Raw genomic sequence first — 19,377 nt, forward strand, 5'->3', positions numbered from 1 at the left:
CATTGTCGGATATAATCAGTGTTAGAGTTTCTGATCCTTCTTGTGCTTTTGAGGTAGATATGGTCGGATTACTCGCGTTCATTCTATGTTTAGAGTTCTTGTGTGAGCGGTTGTTTAACACTTGTCGGCCCTTATTTTATTCCTTGGCTCCGTCTTGTGACGCTCTTCTTTTCGATGACGTAGTTGTTAGTTCCGTCTCTTGCGGTGCTGTTCCAGACAGGTATCTTGATAATTCTGTTGGGTCGTTGAAGGTTAAGGTCGAGCCTTTGTTGGTTATTTTGAATTTTGCTGGACCGGCAAACGAGTAGGTTATGTTTTTCTTTCTTAGATCTTCTCTAAGTGCCAGGAAGCCTTTCCTGATGTCCACTGTAGGTTTGGAGTAGTCCTGCGTGAGTATAATCTTACTGCCTCGCCATTGCAGGTTCGTGTTCTTCCTTGCCACTCCAAAAATGGCTTCTGTCTGATATGATCGAAGCGGCTTGCATATTATTGGTCTTGGCGTTTGTCTGCTCCCTTGTCTTTGCGCTGGGATTCTATATGCCTTGTCTAATTCGAAGGGGTTATCAAACTTAAGGTTCGGTAGTTTTGGGATGAGGTCTTGTAACATGGCTACGCAGGAGCCCGCTTTGTCTTCCTCTCCTTCAGGGATGCCTAAGATTCTAATGTTCCCTTTCCGCTGCCGGTCTTCAAATTCGGCCGCTTGTTTTTGAAGATCTGTTGTTGCTTTGGCAATGTGGTTCATCGTTTTGCCTGTGAGTTGTGATTTGTCCTCAATGTCACTGACTTTTTGCTCGACCGAGGTGATCCTATTATTAGCCGTGTGGATGTCCGCTCTGCAGGCTGCGAGTTCCAGCTTGATGGCATCGGTGTCTCTTTTAGTCGACTTTGCAAGGTCGTGGACCACGGCTAGTTTCTTAAGGATGCTGTCCAGTGTGGCGCTAATGTCTGCTTTCTGCTTGAAGGGTGATTCTGGTGTGGTTTCTGCTTTGGGCTTCTTCTGTTGTTGGGTCACCTTTCCGTCGCTTCCCGCCATGCTGCTCAACCCTCTTTTGGCCTGCAGGAACGCAAATCTTTTAACGTTTCCAGCTATTGGCGTCTTGCACAGTTCACTTGCCCTCACTGATTTTGTTATTGGGTCTGGTTTTGCTTGTGCGCGAGTGCCGCTAGCTGAGCTTCTGTGATGTGGCTTAGGCTTGTTTGTTAGGATTGTCTTTGGGTCGTTCTCTTGCTTGTGCCCTCTTAGGGTATCTTTTCAAGTCTTTTCTGCCACTTTGTCTGTTCTCTTTTCTGGGGGATATCGTGTTGGCCTCGTTTTGGGCTATCTTGTTTATAAGGATTGTCTTGTTTACACCGCGGTAGAGCCCAGCTGAATTACGCTTCTATGTGGGTCGCTGGTTTTGCCCACACCAAGATGGTGCTCGATTAGGTATGCACTCTCGGTGCGAGGCGGGTAGTTGGTGGCTTTGCGTCTCTCTTTCTTTGCAGCTCGGAGAGTCTAAGAGGGTCTAAGTGCGCTTTGACCTATCGCGCTGTATCCCGCCTTCTGTTGTTCTTTCGTTGTTCTTTAGGCGCCCCTCCTAAGATGGCCGCTGGTGTTGCGGTTTTCGCTTACGCTCGCGCTACTCTCGGTTCTCTGGGTGCAGTCGCTTTGTCCCCGCTACTTCTTCGCTAGAGTGCCTTCCTCATCCTCTTTATGCTGCACACTACATATATCGATGGTTGTGTGCTCTTCGGCTCGTGGCTCTGTACCGCCCTACGATGCCTCTTTCAAGATGGCCGCCCCCCAGTGGGTTTTTTGCAGTTTCGTTTTCGTTTGCCTTGTATTTTGTTCGGTTACTATGACTAAGGCACTTGGGGCGGTGGGGGCTTAGTGGGAGCTATCCCTTGCATGCATACGCGCTGCACTGACCTTCCGCTTTTCACCGCGGGCTCTTCGTGCAGCTACAGCTTGCGTCGTCTTGCTCCCGTTAGTGCGCACCTTCCGCCATCTTGTTTTTTTTTCGGTCTGTGCGCTACCAGCGTTTCCTTCTTGCTTTTCCGACCTTTGGCTGCTCCTTCCAATGCTTTTTTACTGCTGCGGTGTGCCTGGTGGCTTCTGGTTGCTGTATTTCTGCTTGGTCTCTCTGAACATGATCAATTAGCACTGAATTTTCCCTTGTTGGTCCCGGGGTGCCGAGGCGCTCCCGACTTACACGTCTCCTCTCATTGCTGTCCAAGCCACGCCCCTAGCCATGTTACTTTCTGAGTCATATGGGTGGAGACTGTAGATTTTTCAGGTATTTATACAGCTGCTTGCTGGCCTGATGACACAGGACAACCTGTAGTTCTGAGGCAGCACCAGAAACATGTTTCCAATGTGAGATGCCACTCTTCTCCCATATTTGAATGAGACTTGGGAACTGAGATGTGGTTGGATGGGGAGTCTGGCAAAGTTTGTCAGATGTCTCATTCTTATCCGGCCCTAAATAAGTACCTTCACTTCCTTGGCACAGGCCTGTGTTCTCTCTACCTAGGTGTGGAGAACGCCATGATTTTAATGTGGTGTTCTAGCTAATATCACCATCTAGGGTCTTGGAACCTCACGCCATGCTGCATTGCTTCAACTTTACAATCATTATGATTTGGAACTTGAGCAGGGTTACTGTTGGAGTTGAGAACTGTCCTGAGCACTTCTCACCTTTGTTGCTCTGGTTGCACCTGTGAATCTTACCTGGAACAAACCTATACAATACTACCAATGTTGTGACTGCGGTTTTGCTGACTGCCACCTTGACAGATGCCCCATTCTTCTCTACATGAGTCCCTCATTGCCTTGGCTTAGGCCTCTGTTCCCTCTACCTAAATTTGGAGAAAACCACTATTGTAAGATTTAAGAAAATAGGTAATTGGTTGAAAGGGGTGGAAGCTCAACTCAAATAATAAACAAATGCCTTGTCAGGGTGAACTGCGTAAGTGACTAAGTTAACCTGCGTTTAACCCTCCGGTAGTTTGGCACAAAGCAGCCATGCTGAACTTAGAGGCAATGTGTAACGTTTTTATGCAGCAATCAACCAGTAATTGTGAGAAGCCGGGTCAGTTTGTGGTGCTCACTTATGTAAGTGTAGTACCCTGCACTAACCCGGGCAACCCTTATGGTGATTTTAGGGGTTTAGATAACCATAGAAAGCTCTCTAAGTCGTAGCTGTGGAGAGCAGCCTTCGGGCTTAGTCTAGGAGGAGTGCAAAGCAGCTTGGTTTACCAGTATCTAATCTTTTATTATAGGCTAACTGAAAAAGAACCACACAGTGTACTTATAAAAATACATATTTATTATATTCACTCACTAACATGTCACCATATCTTCTACCCAGAGATATTCACATTACACACAATACTTTGGACTTAGAACAGTTGGTAGCACCAATACACAGTGGTTCCCAGACCATATATCGAAAGAGTGGGACGCAAACCATGAACTAAGTCAAACTGGGCCCAAGGGACGTAGAAGAGTTGGGGACCCAAGGAACCACCCCAGGTGAGAGTCTAGGGACCCCTCAATGGTCGGTGAGAAGTGGATACCCAACCATGTACTCAATACGGTTCAGTGGGTACGTCTTAGTTGCAGTCTTACCTCAGAAGGACAAAAGATTCTGTTTGTTCCCAGAAGTGAGTTACAGTCAAAAAGTACCTGAAAGTAGAGGGGACAGAGTCTATGCACACCGGGACATCCAGGAGGCATGGAAGACGAAGGCCACTCGATTTTAATAAAGCAAATTAGCTGAAGAGGGTTCAAGTTTGGGCTACACTGAATCAGTAGCTCTGCCCAAACCACCAGGATGCTGAAGACAAGAGAATTGGTCCATCCAACCAACCACATTGGCACGGGTCAGTTATAGCAGGAACAGACTCGTCGCCAGACCTCTTGATGCATCTGACTCGGTTGGCACAAGTCAGTCGTGGTAACAGTTGCAGTCACTGAAAAAGAACCACACAGTGTACTTATAAAAATAGATATCTATTATATTAACTCACTAACATGTCACCATATCTTCTACCCAGAGATATTCACATTGCACAGGGATTTTGTTGCAGGGCATTCTACAAAGGATGCTGGCCTCAACTTGACGAGAGGACAACTCAGGCCTTGAGGGAACGCCGATCCACCGCCTGTGTTGCAGAGCCTTGTGGAGTCCGTGGGAGCCCACGTTCCGCAAACCAGTTAATCATGTTACGGTGCCTGCGGATGTAGTGTAGTGACTCCATCACTCCAAGGGAGATTCCTATGAATGTCTTTAGATGTCCACAGGCCCAGGTCGGAACCTGTATTTAGCAAGGACACTGATGGTGCAGCGGGCTTGCAGGACAACGAGGTCAGGAGTCGACAGAGTCTTCTCAGTTGCAGTCTCGGTCCCAAAGCAAAGGACGATGCGATCAGTTCAGCACAGTCAGCACATCTCGGCCAAGATGTCCAGATGGTCAAAGAAGAAGTGTAGTTGGATCTGAATCGAATCCCACAATGAATCTAGGGACCCACCCACAGGTAAGTCCTTAAGTACCCTAAGATGAAGGTTGGGACGATTCAGGGATCCCTCCCAGTTAAGGGGTCAGACAGTGGGGAGGATACTCCCATGTCTTTTGTCCAGTTTCATGCCAGAGCGAGGAGCCAACGGCTCCCTGATATGGTTTGAACCGGAGTATGCAAAGAGGGCCACAAATGTGCCCTTCCAGCAAACTATGTATCACTGGCCATAGCCCCCACCCCGGCCCAATACACTAAGTTCTGTCTGGGAGGTGTTCACACCTCCCTGAAAAAAGAAACCTATTGTCTTACCTTCCCCATCTCTGGCTTGGCCCAGCAGCAGGAGGGCAGAACCATGCCTGTGGTCTGGAGCAGACCTAAGTTGCTGTCAGGCTCTGTAAAATCAGTCCAGAGACTATGAAGGGCCTCTGGGAGGAGCCCTACCATAGATGGAATCATACCTCCAACACCGGATATCAGATATGGTGTTGGGGTATGATTCCAACATGTTTGACACCAAACATGCCCAGGTTCATCCCAGCCAGTTTAGAGATGTTCTTCACGTAATGACGCATGGGTTCTCTATATCATAATGGCTGATTCACTTACAAAGTCTGGAGAGTGGATTCCGGAGTTTGTAGGGGTGGTCTGCTCATGCTGGGCCACCCTCTCATTCAGAACTGAGTACCCTGCCTTTGGGACTGAAAGGCCTGCTAGAGGGGCGACTTATAGGTCTCAAGTGCAGTGAGTTTTAGATATAAGGAAACATATCTTTCATGACTGGTGAAAGTACCAACTCACACAGGCTGCAATGGCAGGCCCGTAGTGGAAGTTCCCTCATGGGTGGCATAACACATGCTGCAGCCCATAGGGGAACCCTGGTGTACCCATGCCCTAGGTACCTTATTACAGTATACTAGGGACTTACCAGGATGCCCCAGTAGCCAAATAGGATTGTACCATAATCAATTTATGGAGGAAGCACAGTGACTGGGGTCCTGATTAGCAGGATCCCTGTCAGACTAGTCAGAAAACAGTGGAACATCAGCAAAAAGTAGGAGTAACCATGAAAGCAGATCCTACTTTCCTACAGTAATAAACTATAAACACAAAACAAGAAAGATCCCAAACCAATTTAGAAAAATAGAGTAAAATGTAAGAAATAAAATGACACCAAAATGATAAAAATCCAATAAGTTTAAAACTGAGTTATGAATTTTTAAAATTTAAGATGTAAAGTGCTGCAAAAAGCACAAAGCGCCACTCGTGGTTATCTGGTCGAGCTAGACTGGGAGGAAGATACAAGGATGACCGCGATAAGTAGGAGTCGAACACAGGGACAAGGTTCGTCCCACTAAAGATTTACCATCTCAAGTCCAATCAAAGAGTTGGTGTTCACTTAGGCGCAGGTCATGAGGCGGCCATTGTTGGTGCAAGGTGCAGGTTGTGGATGTCAGTATTCCTGCCACAGTTCACCTCTCTTGACTAGCACAAAATACCGGCATGACTCATATCATTCCTCCGAACACTTATGAATGAATAAACATCTTGTACCCTGACCTTTGACCATATTACATGCTGTTAGTAAGAGCTAGCTGCAGCTGATGTTCCTCAGTTTGTTTGAAAAGCCTTAATATATTTTACAAATACACCAGAATAAGCATCATGCAGCTGGCATAGATGACCTCAACATATCTCTTGTGGACGAGAGCTCTCATCAAATTATTCCCCTGCACCTGTTACTTGCTAAAAGAAATTAGAATGTTGCCTTTGTGAACATTTTAAAGCACCTCCTAGAAGGCAGCTTCATCAAGTTAATTATCTGCAACTGTTCTTTGTTACAAACAATTAGAATGGGACCTTTATGAATGTCCCAAAGAGGTGTTATTGAAAGACCATCCACACTCTTCCCCTTCTTTTAGTTTCTTCGCCTGCCACTTACCTGTTTCCCGGCTTCAGGACTATGTCTTCCCAGCACCCTTGATCCTCCTGTTTTGACCTCACTGAAAATAATGTCCCACATTAGTCTCACACCTAGATGGAAAAAAGAACAAGAAGAAAAAGAGAGATGCATTAACAGGCTTGATTTTACTATGTGCTGAGCTCTGTCACTTAAATAAAGGTTCACATAGACACGCACAGGGATAACATTCACACCACCCCCATGCCATACCACGACATAATTAGATCCCGGGCCAACAAATCTGTGGACAATTTGAATATAATTTGATGCTGGGCGGGGTGACACCTACACGATGCAGATGACTTTACTTGTGAATTTTATGTAACCCTTCAATGTGTGACACAATGATTCATGTTTAATGTATTACCCTCCCTCAGGGGTCTTGACCTGTAAAACCTTAATAAAAAGATTAAAATAAAAAAACAATAGCACCACAGATTTCAACACCAAGACAAAGAGAGTCACTGAATTTAATAAGGCAGAATTAGAGGCGACAATGACAACTGTCACAAAATAAGAAACCGGGTAAAGTACATAAAACCAACAAAAGGAAAACATAAAGCATTTAGAATTGTTCAAAAAGAGATAGAATCACCACCATCGTGTAAGCTAGAAAAGCAGGAGGACAATACAGATGAAATAAAATCAGAAGCCTTGAAAATCTACCCCATCTTCCTCCCAAAGACACTGACTAATGTGCATTTGAAGAAGACTTGCAACTTGAAAGTGCTGGGGCAAGAGTAGAAACATTTAGAACACCAACAAATATTGGATCGCAAACACAGTCAGGACAATTGGTGAAAAGAGAAAGTCATACCCAGACAGGGCCCCAAATTACTTAACAAATGAGTACATTCTCACATATAATGAACAACAACACTAATGGTGAGGCCTCATACAAAAAAGCTTCTGCACACCGAAAAATGTATCCATGCAACCAGCAATAGAGCATGAGAGAGGAGCATGCACAAGAAAGAAAATATTGGAAAAACAACAGCAAAACAACCAGTTGAAATCACACAAGTAGGTGAAAACACTAGAAGTCTACTGCACCTCAGATTCAGTATGATATGAGGTCATTGAGTATTATGAGGCCTAAAGTTATAATGAAATCCAGACTATTGTGCAGGATTCCACACAGTCTGCCTGTTCAATCAATCAATCAATCAATCAATCAATCAATCAATCAATCAGTGACACTTATAAAGCGCGCTACATACCCGTAGGGTCTCAAGGCGCTGGGGGGGGGGGTGCCGCTACTGCTCGAACAGCCAGGTCTTCAGCTTCTTCCTGAAGGAGAGGTGGTCTTGGGTCAGGCGCAGGTCGGACGGGAGGGAGTTCCAGGTCTTGGCGGCCAGGTAGGAGAAGGACCTTCCTCCTGTAGTCGCTCTTCGGATGCGGGGGACGGCGGCGAGGGCGTGGTTGGCTGATCGGAGGTGGCGTTTGGGAGCGTAGAAGTTGACTCGGCTGTTGAGGTAGCTCGGGCCATGGTCGTGTAGGGCTTTGTGTGCGTGGGTGAGGAGGCGGAAGGTGATTCTCTTGTTGACGGGGAGCCAGTGAAGGTCTCTCAGATGTCCGGAGATGTGGCTGGATCGTGGGATGTCGAGGATGAGTCTGGCTGAGGCGTTTTGGATCCGCTGGAGTCTCTTCTGGAGCTTGGCGTTCAACTGCTCATTTGCATAAGCCTATGCAACCCATCTAAGTTTGCACGTGTCGTTCTGGCACTTTTTATCTAGCACTTGATTGAACTGGAAAATTAGAAGTGTATTTGTGTAGATTGTAAGTTTGATTTAACCATGTTTGCAATATCCTCGTTTTGTATTAGCTATTTAATTGGACCTAATTGTCTAAATTAATTAAATTATATTATAACTAATTATAATTAATTATATAACTGTAATCATAACCTTTGGGCGAAGCATATATCACGTCTCAAATGAAGAAGGTTGCCAGGGAGGCAGTTTTAGGCAACACAATGCACAATGTACTTTACGTGCTAGCAATAGCATGCAATTTAAGAATGTCTAAAACTAAGAATGGAGTCTGTGTTTATCTTGCTCATTTTTGCACATTGAATCAACTCTTTGACAAGGCACTTATTATGCTGCTATGTAAGAATGAATCTTGTGTGACTGTTCTTTTTTTTTAAGTTTGAAGTTTATTGGAATAAAAAGAAACAAAGACAGAAAATGAAGAAACAATCAAGAGTTATGAGAAACATGAAATCAATCTTACACATTAGCGAAATTAGTTGAGGAAAACTGATGCAGAAAATATAAAATAGGTAATGAATGTGAGGAACATAGGGGAATGAGGAAATATCCTAAATTATAAATGTATATAAATAATATGGTAAAACAATAGTTGTAATGGATAACATAATAATCAAATAAAGTAATGCATTCATGGTGGCTTACAAACTTCAACATTACGTATCGGAGATGTTGGAGGAGGCCTAGCAACTTTGGATAGATAGTCAGTGAGGGGAAGCCATAAAAGATCACGTTTGATTGCTAAGGAAATAGGAGAGACAAAATTAGTGTCAAGTCTATGATTAAAGCAGACTGCGTTCCACCAAGCAGTAAAAGAAACATCATTAGCTTGTTTCCAGTGTGATGTAATATGGTGGAAAGCAATAGCTATGCAAAGATCAAGTAATTTTTGGTTGTGATGGGAGTCTGTAAAAATAGGAGAGAGGGAACCTAAGAAAATGTGTGAAATGGAGAATGAAACTGTAAAATTGAAAATCTTTTGTAATTGGGACCAAACTAAGTGCCAGAAACGTAAAATAGGAGGACATTCGAATAGCATGTGTTTCAGATCAGCTAAAAGGGATGAGCAGGACCAACAAGTAGATGGGATGTCTGGGGAAAAGGATGATAGGAGTAATGGAGTGAATAGTATACGATTATAAATAAAGAATAAGGTTTGTGTAGTATTTGCAGCTCTAGATGTACTATGAATCTTAGACCAGATTTTGTCCCATAAAATGAGGGACCATGTGTGAGATAAATCTTTTTCCCAAGCCAACTCAACCTTAGATTTTGTACGATCTGCAGAGGACTGTAGAGATTTATAAATAAATGAAGCAGAAAGAGATTGATCGATATCATTAGAAATCGAAAGATATGTAGTAGGGATAGAGTTAGAGGTCGGGAGCGAAGAAAGATAGTGTGTAAGGGACGGAAGCAGTGATAAATATTGTTTACGGGATGAGGAAGGTAGTGAGAATTGTGTTTGTAGATCATGGAAAGAAAGAGGCTGATTGTCTGAAAGAAGTTGTGAGACCCATTTTAGACCAAGGGAGTGCCAGGTTTTCCAATATAAGGAACGATTACGGATTTTGAGGAATTTATTATGCCAAATAGGTTGGGTGTGGGTGGAGGAGGCAGATGGGTAAGTGGATAATAAATATGGACGAAGAAGAGAGCAAGAGTGAGAGATGATAGGGGAACATAGGGATGATACCTTAGAGGTAAAGGATAAAACTTCTTGAAAATCGTAAGGATGAAGTAAAGAAGATTCTAATGTGAGCCATAGGGGAGGAATGCGAGGAAGATCAGAAGAGAGCCATCTCATAGCTTGTTTTAAAGAAAATGCGTTGTGATATGATTTAAAGTGGGGGAATTTGACACCACCGAGGGATTTATCTTTTTTCAGGGAAGAAAGAGCTATCCGAGATTTTTTGCCTTTCCACAAAAATTTTAATAGAAGGGAGTCTATCGACTTGAAGTAATGATCTGGAATATGGATGGGAATCATGGAGATAGAATAGAGGACTAAGGGCGCTAGCATCATTTTGATGGAGTCCAATCGACCCCACCAAGAAAGGAATAGAGGATTCCAACGAGTTATTGATGTATTGATTTTGTTAGAGAGAGATTCGAAATTAAATTTAAGAGTGTCTGGAATACGGGGAGCAAACCAGATACCTAAATATTTAATCTTCGTGGGTTGCCAGGAAAAGCCAGAGGAGTCAAAGAGATGTTTTTGACATAAGGGGTTTAAGAGTAAAATTTCACATTTATCCGTGTTGAGACGATAACCTGAAACGGTGGAAAAAGAAGAAACTTGATGGAGGAAGGAAGGGAGAGTTGTCTGAGGGTCTGAACAATAAAATAAAATGTCATCAGCGTAAACAGATAATTTAGCTTGTTTTTGAGGACCATATTGAAAACCAGTAATTGTGTCATCGAGTCTAATCTTAGTTAAAAAGGGTTCTAAGGCTATAATAAACAAAAGAGGGGATAGGGGGCATCCTTGACGTACCCCTCTTCGAAGAGGAAAGTAATCGGAAATCATACCATTTGCAAAGATTGAAGCATGGGGGCTAGAATAGAGTAAAGATATCAGAGATATGAATTTAGGGGGGAAACCAAACCATTGAAGAGCTTGGAACATAAAGTCCCATCCTATTCTATCGAATGCTTTTTCAGCGTCTAGGGAGATAGCAGCAAGGGGAGCAGAAAGGGAGGGAGCTTTACTCAAAATATTAAAGAAGACACGAGAATTATCTGATGATAGGCGACCTTTAACGAAGCCAGACTGTTCAGGGCCTATAAGTTCTGGTAGTAAGGGGTCTAATCGGAGAGCTATAATTTTGGCGAAAATTTTATAATCAGTGTTTACTAGTGATATGGGACGATAATTTTTACAAAGGGTATGATCTTTATCGGGTTTAGGTATTAAACAAATCAATGCTTCTTGGAAAGTACCTTGAGAGGATCCGGAGGCCGCAAAAGATTGGAATAGCAAATGTAATTTTGGGAGAAGAAGGGAAGAGAAGTGATTGTAGAACTCAATGGTAAAACCATCGGGTCCTGGTGCTTTGCCTCGACGAAGAATAGAGATTGTATGAGAGATTTCCGAAGGGGTAATGTCCAAATCTAATGAATGAAAGTCAAGATGAGAAGATTCTGGAGGAGGAATGTTTTGAAAGTATGTAAGAAGGTCATGAGGGTCGGGAGTAGATTCGGGAGTGTAGAGATTTTGGTAAAAGGAAACAAATTGAGCTCATATGTCTTTATCTTTAAAGAAAGATACGCCATTTGGGCCCTGTACGGATTCAATTTTTGTACGTTCTTTACGTATCTTAAGATAATTAGCCAGGAGTTTTCCCATCTTGTTCTGTCCGCCGTAATAGCGGGAGTTGCATTTTAGAAGAGAGTTTGAGGCGGCATTGGTGGTATATTTATTAAAATCAAATTTGGCAGAAATTAATTCACGAAGAGAAGATTCAGAGTTGGAATTATAGTAAGCATATTCCAATTTCTTAATTTTATCTAAGAGTTGAGTTGACTTAGAGATTGATTGTTTTTTCTTCTGGGAAACAAAATTAATAATAAAACCCCGTGCAGCTGCCTTAAACGAGTCCCAAATCATGACAAAGGGAGAGTCAGGAAGGTGGTTAAGTGTAAAAAATTCAGTAGAAATTTTTTTAAATTGGGTACAAAAATTAGAATCAAGGAGTAAAGAATTATTAAATCTCCAACGGCCTGAATGAGGGGAGTAGGGGATAAGGTCAATGTCCACAAAGACGGGAGCGTGGTCTGAAATTAGAATGGAGCCTATGTCTGCATGAATGGCGAGTTGTGCTAATGGTTTGCTGAGAAAAAGGTAATCAATACGTGATTGGGAATGATGAGTAGGGGAGTAGAAAGTGTATTCTCTGAGGTCTGGGTTACAAAGCCTCCAAATATCAACTAAAGCATTATTCTGTATAGAGGAGATAAACTGGGTATGCATTTTGGAAGGAACAAATTTAACTTTTGAATTTCTATCTATAAAGGGGTCAAATATTTGGTTGCAGTCACCGCCAAGAATAACATATTGGTCATTGAGGGTAACAAGTTTATCCGAAATAGCAGGCCAGAACAATTTATCAACACCAGTAGGAGCATAAACATTAAAAATAACTAGAGGTATTTTATCTATAAGGAGATTAACAATTACCCAACGACCATTAGCGTCGCACTCTTGAGATACAATTGAAACATTTAACTTTTTATGACAAAGTATAACTGTACCATTTTTCTTACCTAGAGCAGGTGAATAAAAAAACGTGACCCACCCAACATCGCTTAAGTTTAGTAGCCTCCAAGTCTGTAAGGTGGGATTCTTGAAGGAGGGCTACATCTGCCTTAAGTCTGGTTAAATGCGTTAAAACTCGTTGACGTTTAATGGGGTTATTTAACCCCTTAACATTCCAGGTGACTACTCGGAATGTACATTAGCAAAAGAGTGATATAAAAGAAAAAATGTAGTAGAAAAGAAGTTAAGAAAGGCTGAGAGAGGTAGTAAGATTGCAAAAACGAATTCATGAGAGAGATAGAGAGAAAAGGTGAGGGTAAGAGAAGTAAGAGATAAAGAAAAGAGTAAGAAAGAAGAAAAGAGAACAAGAGAAAAAATAGATCAAAGTGTATAGAAAGGAGGAACATCTCAACTAATAGGGAACAAGTCAAGAGAAGAAACAGAACAACAAATACAGATGAGAACTGAGGGGTGACAACGCCAGAAGAGGACGACATCAACAACAGAAACTCACGCCATCGAACACCGGAGGAACCAGCTTAGGATCAATTGAAGGGAGCAAAAATACACCGGGACGGAGAACATGAGGAGAGGATCTGTGAGAAAACAAAAATGGGAAAGGAGAAGTTAGGAGTACATAAGAAAGCCAAATATAGAACTGCGCAAAACTAGGACGAAATAAACTAGGAATAGGTGCATACAGTAGGATAAAGGAAATCGAAACTAGGTACAATAGGGAAACAAAAGGATGAACACATTAGTCAAGCAGGAAAAAACATGAATGATTAAACTGGTCTTGCAGTGTCCATGTTGACGGTTTCATGGTGACGGAGAAAGTCTTCAAGGACTTGTGGATCTTCAAAAGTTGTTGTCTTTTCTTTATACGTGACCTTGAAGAGGCATGGATGGAGGAGACCGAATCTGGCACCAAGGTCCCGCAGTCGTGGTCGTAGATCAAGAAATTGTTTCCTGCGGTCGGCTGTCACTTTTGCTACATCTTGAGAGAGATACAAACGGTGACCTTCCCACATAACTTGTTTCTTAGCTTTGGCTGCCGAGAGTACTTGAAGTAGGTCAGTATATTGTAGGAAGAGCATGATGACTCCGCGGGGTTTGGAGGAAACCTTCGGACCAAGTCTATGAGCACGTTGAATGTTAAGTGTGATAGAAGGTGGAAGATCCAAAATTTTTGGTAAAAAGGTTTGGAAGAAGGTGGTTGGATTGGATCCTTCTGTGAGCTCCGGAAGATTATAAAGGCGTAAGTTATTGCGACGATTTCTATTTTCTAACTCCTCAGTCTGTCGCCTTAAGAGAGAGACATCCTTCTCTAATGTTGAAATTCTAGAGCAGGAAGTTTGAAGAGCTTCCGTTGATTGTTCTACTAAAAGGACTCTGGATTCGAGAGTGGACCATTTATCGTGAAAAAATTGCAGTGTTTTAGTAGTTTCAGCCATGAAGGGTTTAAGTGCACGGAGTTCTTCAAGGATAAGATCCATGGATGTGGATGTAGACCCAGAACCTGGAGATGGAGGACCTGTTTTTTGACGTTTCGTAGAGCCAGGTTGTATAAGTTTACTGGTGGTATTAGCTTTAGGTATTGCCCCCCGCGTAACATCTGGTTTAGGAGGAATAATGTCATCCATGGTCTGCGTCGTCGAGTCAGAGTCTGAGGAATGACGCGGTTTGGTCTTAGAAGCTGTAAGCTTGAGAGTGCGCTGTTTCCCCATAAAAGGCAGGGGAGATAAATAGCAGTGCTACTGTAAACTCGGAAAAAGAGGTTCTGTGAAGAAGGCACTCCTTAATATGATGAAATATAAGAAGGAATAGTAGGGCTGTGATGTATAGAGCCCAAGATATCGGTAACACAGACAATTTACGCAGTAAAACCTCCACAAGAATAGAAGAAAGAAAAGTGCGTCACACAATGGACACCAGTAAATTAAAAGTTCAGGTACAAGGACCGGAGTTGCATTTAGGAGAGTGGTCCGTATGTGCAGACAGTTTGTTGAACAATAAAGTTATTGAGCATGGGAAAGGAAATAGTCTGCATCACGTGGAGGAACAAACATTGTTGCAGGCAAGTAGAAGCAAGTAGTAGCCCGTTTGGTAAGTTCCAGTGAAGAGTGGTGCTGTATTGACTAACTCAGCGTGAAACGCTACTTAGCGTGAAGAAAAAGGGCATTATAGGCTGAAAAACGCCAACGAGAAGTTCCTGCTGAGGAGTTACAGCTACATTGCGCATATTGGTTTTGCTACTGAGCTTGGGTTGCATCAAGGAAGCACTGTGTCGTAGCGTAGGTCAGCCGCCGACAGAGACTGAAAACGCGGCAAAAGATGAGAGGAAATGGCGGCCGCCGGAAAAGCGAGCCGCGTCAGTCATGAAAAATGCGCATGGAGACGGAGTAGAGGGACGCAGCTGGTATCAATCTGCTCACCTCATGCTCCGATGCAGGAAAATGATGACGGCGTCCCTGAAAGTGCAGGAAATGTTGCCAAAATCGCTGGTGTCGGCGCTCGATGAACGGAGCTCCGAAGTCAAGCCGCCATCTTGTGCGGCGCTCAAGCCACGCCCCCTTGTGTGACTGTTCTAGTTAGCACAATGCACTTTATGGTCCCTGTAAACTAGGCCAGGGTTCACACTGCCTATTTTGCACACTGAATTAACCTCCTAAATTTGTACATCTAATTAACTTCGAAAGTTGTACTATGTTTCGTCTTAAGAATGAAGCTTGTACTTCTCTAGTTCTAGACCAAGGAGGTTACCAGGAAGTACCAGGTGGTGCAGAATATGGCAGTTCGCCTTATCTGTCACCTCCCTGCTAGATCCTCGGTTACTCCCCATATGCGGAAACTGCACTGGTTGCGTATTGAGAACAGAGTCAAGTTTAAAGCACTCTGCTATATGCATAAAATCATGACTGGTAAGGCCCCTCACTATCTGTCTGCCCTAGTGCAGCAATACATTCCCCCCCGGACACTCAGGTCTTCTACGCAGAATAAGTTTATGATTCCACGCACCAACAGAGCCAAAATGGGTGGACGCTCGTTTGCTCTGTTGGCCCCTTCCTTATGGAACGCCCTACCTCAACAGTTGCGCTTCGAATCCTGTTTCCTTACTTTCCGTAAGGGAATTAAAACTTGGCTTTTCAACACTTAACCCTATGGTTTATTATTTCTCCCACTTTTTCTGACCGTTTAGTCTGCCTTAGCGCCGGGAAACCTTCGGGTAGCTGCGCGCTCAATAAATGTAATTATAAATAAATAAATAAATAAATATCTAACCTCGTGAGTTCTGTGCTTCCCAATAATGTATATTGCTTTGACTATTTCCACACAAGTAATTAATGTTTGATGACAAGTTAATCAAGTTTCTTTTTAATATGAAACCTGTTGTACCCTGTTTTTATTATGCTAAAATTGTAGTGGCTTTAATCTACTAAACAATAAACTTACCCTTAATGTCAGTCCTGATAAAGTGGCAAGGAGCTGTCAGTCTTTACTAGAGGAACATGTGTTTAGCAATTCAGAACACTAATATAGATGATACGTAATTGACACGACTCTAGAGAAATGCGACACCAATTTATAAAAATAAAGTGTATTTTTAATCCTAATTTAGACACCAAAACAAACGGAGTAGCATACATACAACCAGAGTTATGGATTTTAGAAGCAATGTTATATCAGTGCAAAATAATGCCTAGAAAATATAACATTGCTGTCAAAGGCAAAAACCACAAGTTGCAATTGGTCACTTACAGGTCGAGTTATGTGAAACCCTTACAAAGTTATGATCATGTGGGCACGACAGTCAGATCAATTTTACCCATCCTGTGGAGTTTGGGTGCAGAGTTGACCTGGCTGCCCCTGGTGCTGAACGGGAGCCATGGGGATGCTGATTTTACCACTTACACAGTGCTGCAAGAAACAGAATGCAAAAACACAACAGATGCTCAGTTTTTGATGTTTGATGAAGGTTGCACAGTGTTCCCTGTAGATGCAGCATTGACTGTGGGTGTTAGCTGCCAAATTGGTGACTAACAAGCATTGGCAGCAGAAAATACAGAGAAAAGGTACTCGCACTTCACTTGGTCTTTGGGAGTGAGGTAGTGGCCTGAAACTTTGTGGCAAGTGAGACTACACCCACCACAATGCACTGGACCACCCACAGAGAGCGAGATGGTCAGCAATTCTTCGGATCCAATTAGTGTTTTTACCAACATATTGCAGAGGACTAGTGCCATTAGTCCAGGGGAGTCTGAGGGTGCTTCTGGTTTCCACAGAGTTCTTTCTCTCATGGTGTGCTGAGTTTTTTGCCAAGGATGAGGCTCGTTCACTCAGTTCCATGTCTGTTTTCACAGTGACAAAATATCCCTCTTTTGCTTTGGTGCAGTGGGCAAAGTCCTGTTGTCGGCGACAGAGGTCTCCTCTTGGTCCTTCCTTGATGCAAGTTGTTCATATCTGAGGTTCTGGTGTCAGGAGGATCTCCTAATTCCTAGATTTTGGGGAGTGAGGGATGTGGGAGCTAGTAGCCAATGGGCAGTTAATCCCTGCAGCTAATCCACCCCTGATGTGTCCACATCTGGGGTTAAGGTCACCTTTTCTGCACAGAACCCTCTATTCTGTCATTCCTAAAGATGGCAAATATCAAATTGTGGTATACAGACCAGGCTGCTCTTCCGGTAGGTGTGGTTAGCCTTTTGGGGGTGTACTCCTCCTTGCATAGCAAATTCCCTGCTGCCCGGGTGCAAATGTGCCTGAGGCAGGGGGAGGGCTATTGTTTCCACTGGAAGTCACCCTTAATGCATTTCAAATGTGGCGTAGACTTGAATCTTACTGCCTTGATATTCCACTTCAATAGCCTGCTTGGGAGAGGGAGGTGTGACTTCCTACCTGCCCAAGCCTTTGTGCCTGACTCCTTGGAGTGATCACACTGCCTGTCAAGATGTTGGAATCCTGTCTTGGTGGCAGCAGGTGTGGGAACTGCAAGCTTGCCAGTCAGAGCACAGAGAAGGTGGGGCAATTAGGTGTGCAACCGCTAAGGAGCCTCCTGAGTGCATGCAACATCATCCAAGCAAAGGATTTCTGTCAGGGGTGAGGAGGCACGTTTTTTGATAATAAACATGACATGTTTCAGTGGTACTATAATGGCGCTGCCAACCTCGAGAATGTTATCCTATGGACCTTTGACACTTATAGTAGTTTTCAGTGGGGAATGCCACTATAGGGACATATATACCTGTACTTTTCTGTCCTCACCTTTAATATATGAACTCTGCCTCCTTGGCTGATGAGGCCTACCTTAGGAGTGCCTGACAAGGATTAAAGACAGTGTATTAGACTGTGCAACTCATGCTGAGGGCACAGTTGAGTTTGAGCAGTCTGCAATAGCAGTCCTGCTGTCAGTAGTTTGCTACAAAATGATGCAGGGTGGCACAAAACCGTGCTGCAGCGCTGGGGATTCCTTTGCCACCTATGCTCTTGGTACTCCCGGTACAATAGACCAGGGATTTATAACGGGGTAAAGTATTTGCCAGTTTGGGATTATCAAGTTGAACATAATAGTTTTGGGAGATAGCATAGGCACTACGGTCTGTCAGAGTCATAAACATCAGCATTTAGAGCAAAAGGGGGGGCATGCAAAAAGGGCACTTTCCTACACAATTATTTCAGTGGAACCTGCATTTCTCTCCCTTGTCCCAAACTGACATTATCACTCATTAACTGTAATAAGGTAACCCAGTGTTAGCCCAAGGGAGAGATAGTCTTACAACTGTGAAAAGTTACTTTAGGAGTTTTCACTGCCAGGAGATATAAAACTTAAGTATACATGCCCTACATTGAAATACCATGCACCTTGCTCTATAAGCCGTTAGGTACCACCTTAGTGGCGACTTATAAGTATTATAAAGGAAAGTTTAGGCCTGGCAAAAGGTTTATTTTGCCAGGTCAAAATGGCAGTTAAAATCTGCACCACAGGCTGCGGTGCCAAGCCTGAGACATGTTTTACAGTGCTATAGTGGGCGGCGCAATGTGTGTGGTAGCCCTCTAGTTGCATTTAATTTACAGGCCCTAAGTACATGTGCCATCATAGAATAGGGACCTCGAGTAAATAAAATGTACCAATCAGGTGTAGGCCAGTATTACCACATTTTAAAAGGGAGAGCACAAGTACTTTAACACTGGTTAGCAGAAAAAATGTCCAGAGTCTAAAAAACAAACAAACCGGATTCACCAAAGGAAGGCAAAACTCTGGGTGACTCTTTAGAGAGGCCTGGTCCAACACAGGACATCAGCAGGTATAAGTTGGGGGAAACGATTCAATGTAACCACGCAAAGATTTCCTGTCTCCAACTCATCTTTAAAATGTAGGATCGTTCTGTGAACTTGCTTAACAATAAAGATTTTCAAATGAACAGAGGCGTGACACTGGCATGATAATGTACCTGTGCATCAATAATGCTAGTATTCACATCATTTGCATTTGATGCCTCTTTGGCATTGCCATGTGAACCACTACTAAATTTCGCCTTGATTTCTCCTAGGGTTACTAACACACCTGCATATTTGGCAGAACACCCTCAATTGTATGTAATTTCTGGGCAATGAATCATCTGAATCCTTGCCTTTGTGAATCATAATCTGGAATTTTCAGGCAGAATCCCCATGTTTTCTATTTGCTATCCAAAATTGGTAGGAACTGGGCTCACTAACCCGGAAAAGATATTCGCAAACAGAGGCATAAAAAAAGTATACAGGCTGGGAAGGGAGGTGGCGCTAAACTAAATTAAGATAGTGTCATGAGTCTTACCATTCAGGTTCTCTGGTCTAATATGATTTTTTTCTACTGATTAAGGGGCCGATTAGATGGCGGAAGGATCACCAC

The sequence above is a fragment of the Lissotriton helveticus genome, chromosome 5_1 (assembly GCF_964261635.1).
Source record: "Lissotriton helveticus chromosome 5_1, aLisHel1.1, whole genome shotgun sequence".
Taxonomy (NCBI): domain Eukaryota; kingdom Metazoa; phylum Chordata; class Amphibia; order Caudata; family Salamandridae; genus Lissotriton; species Lissotriton helveticus.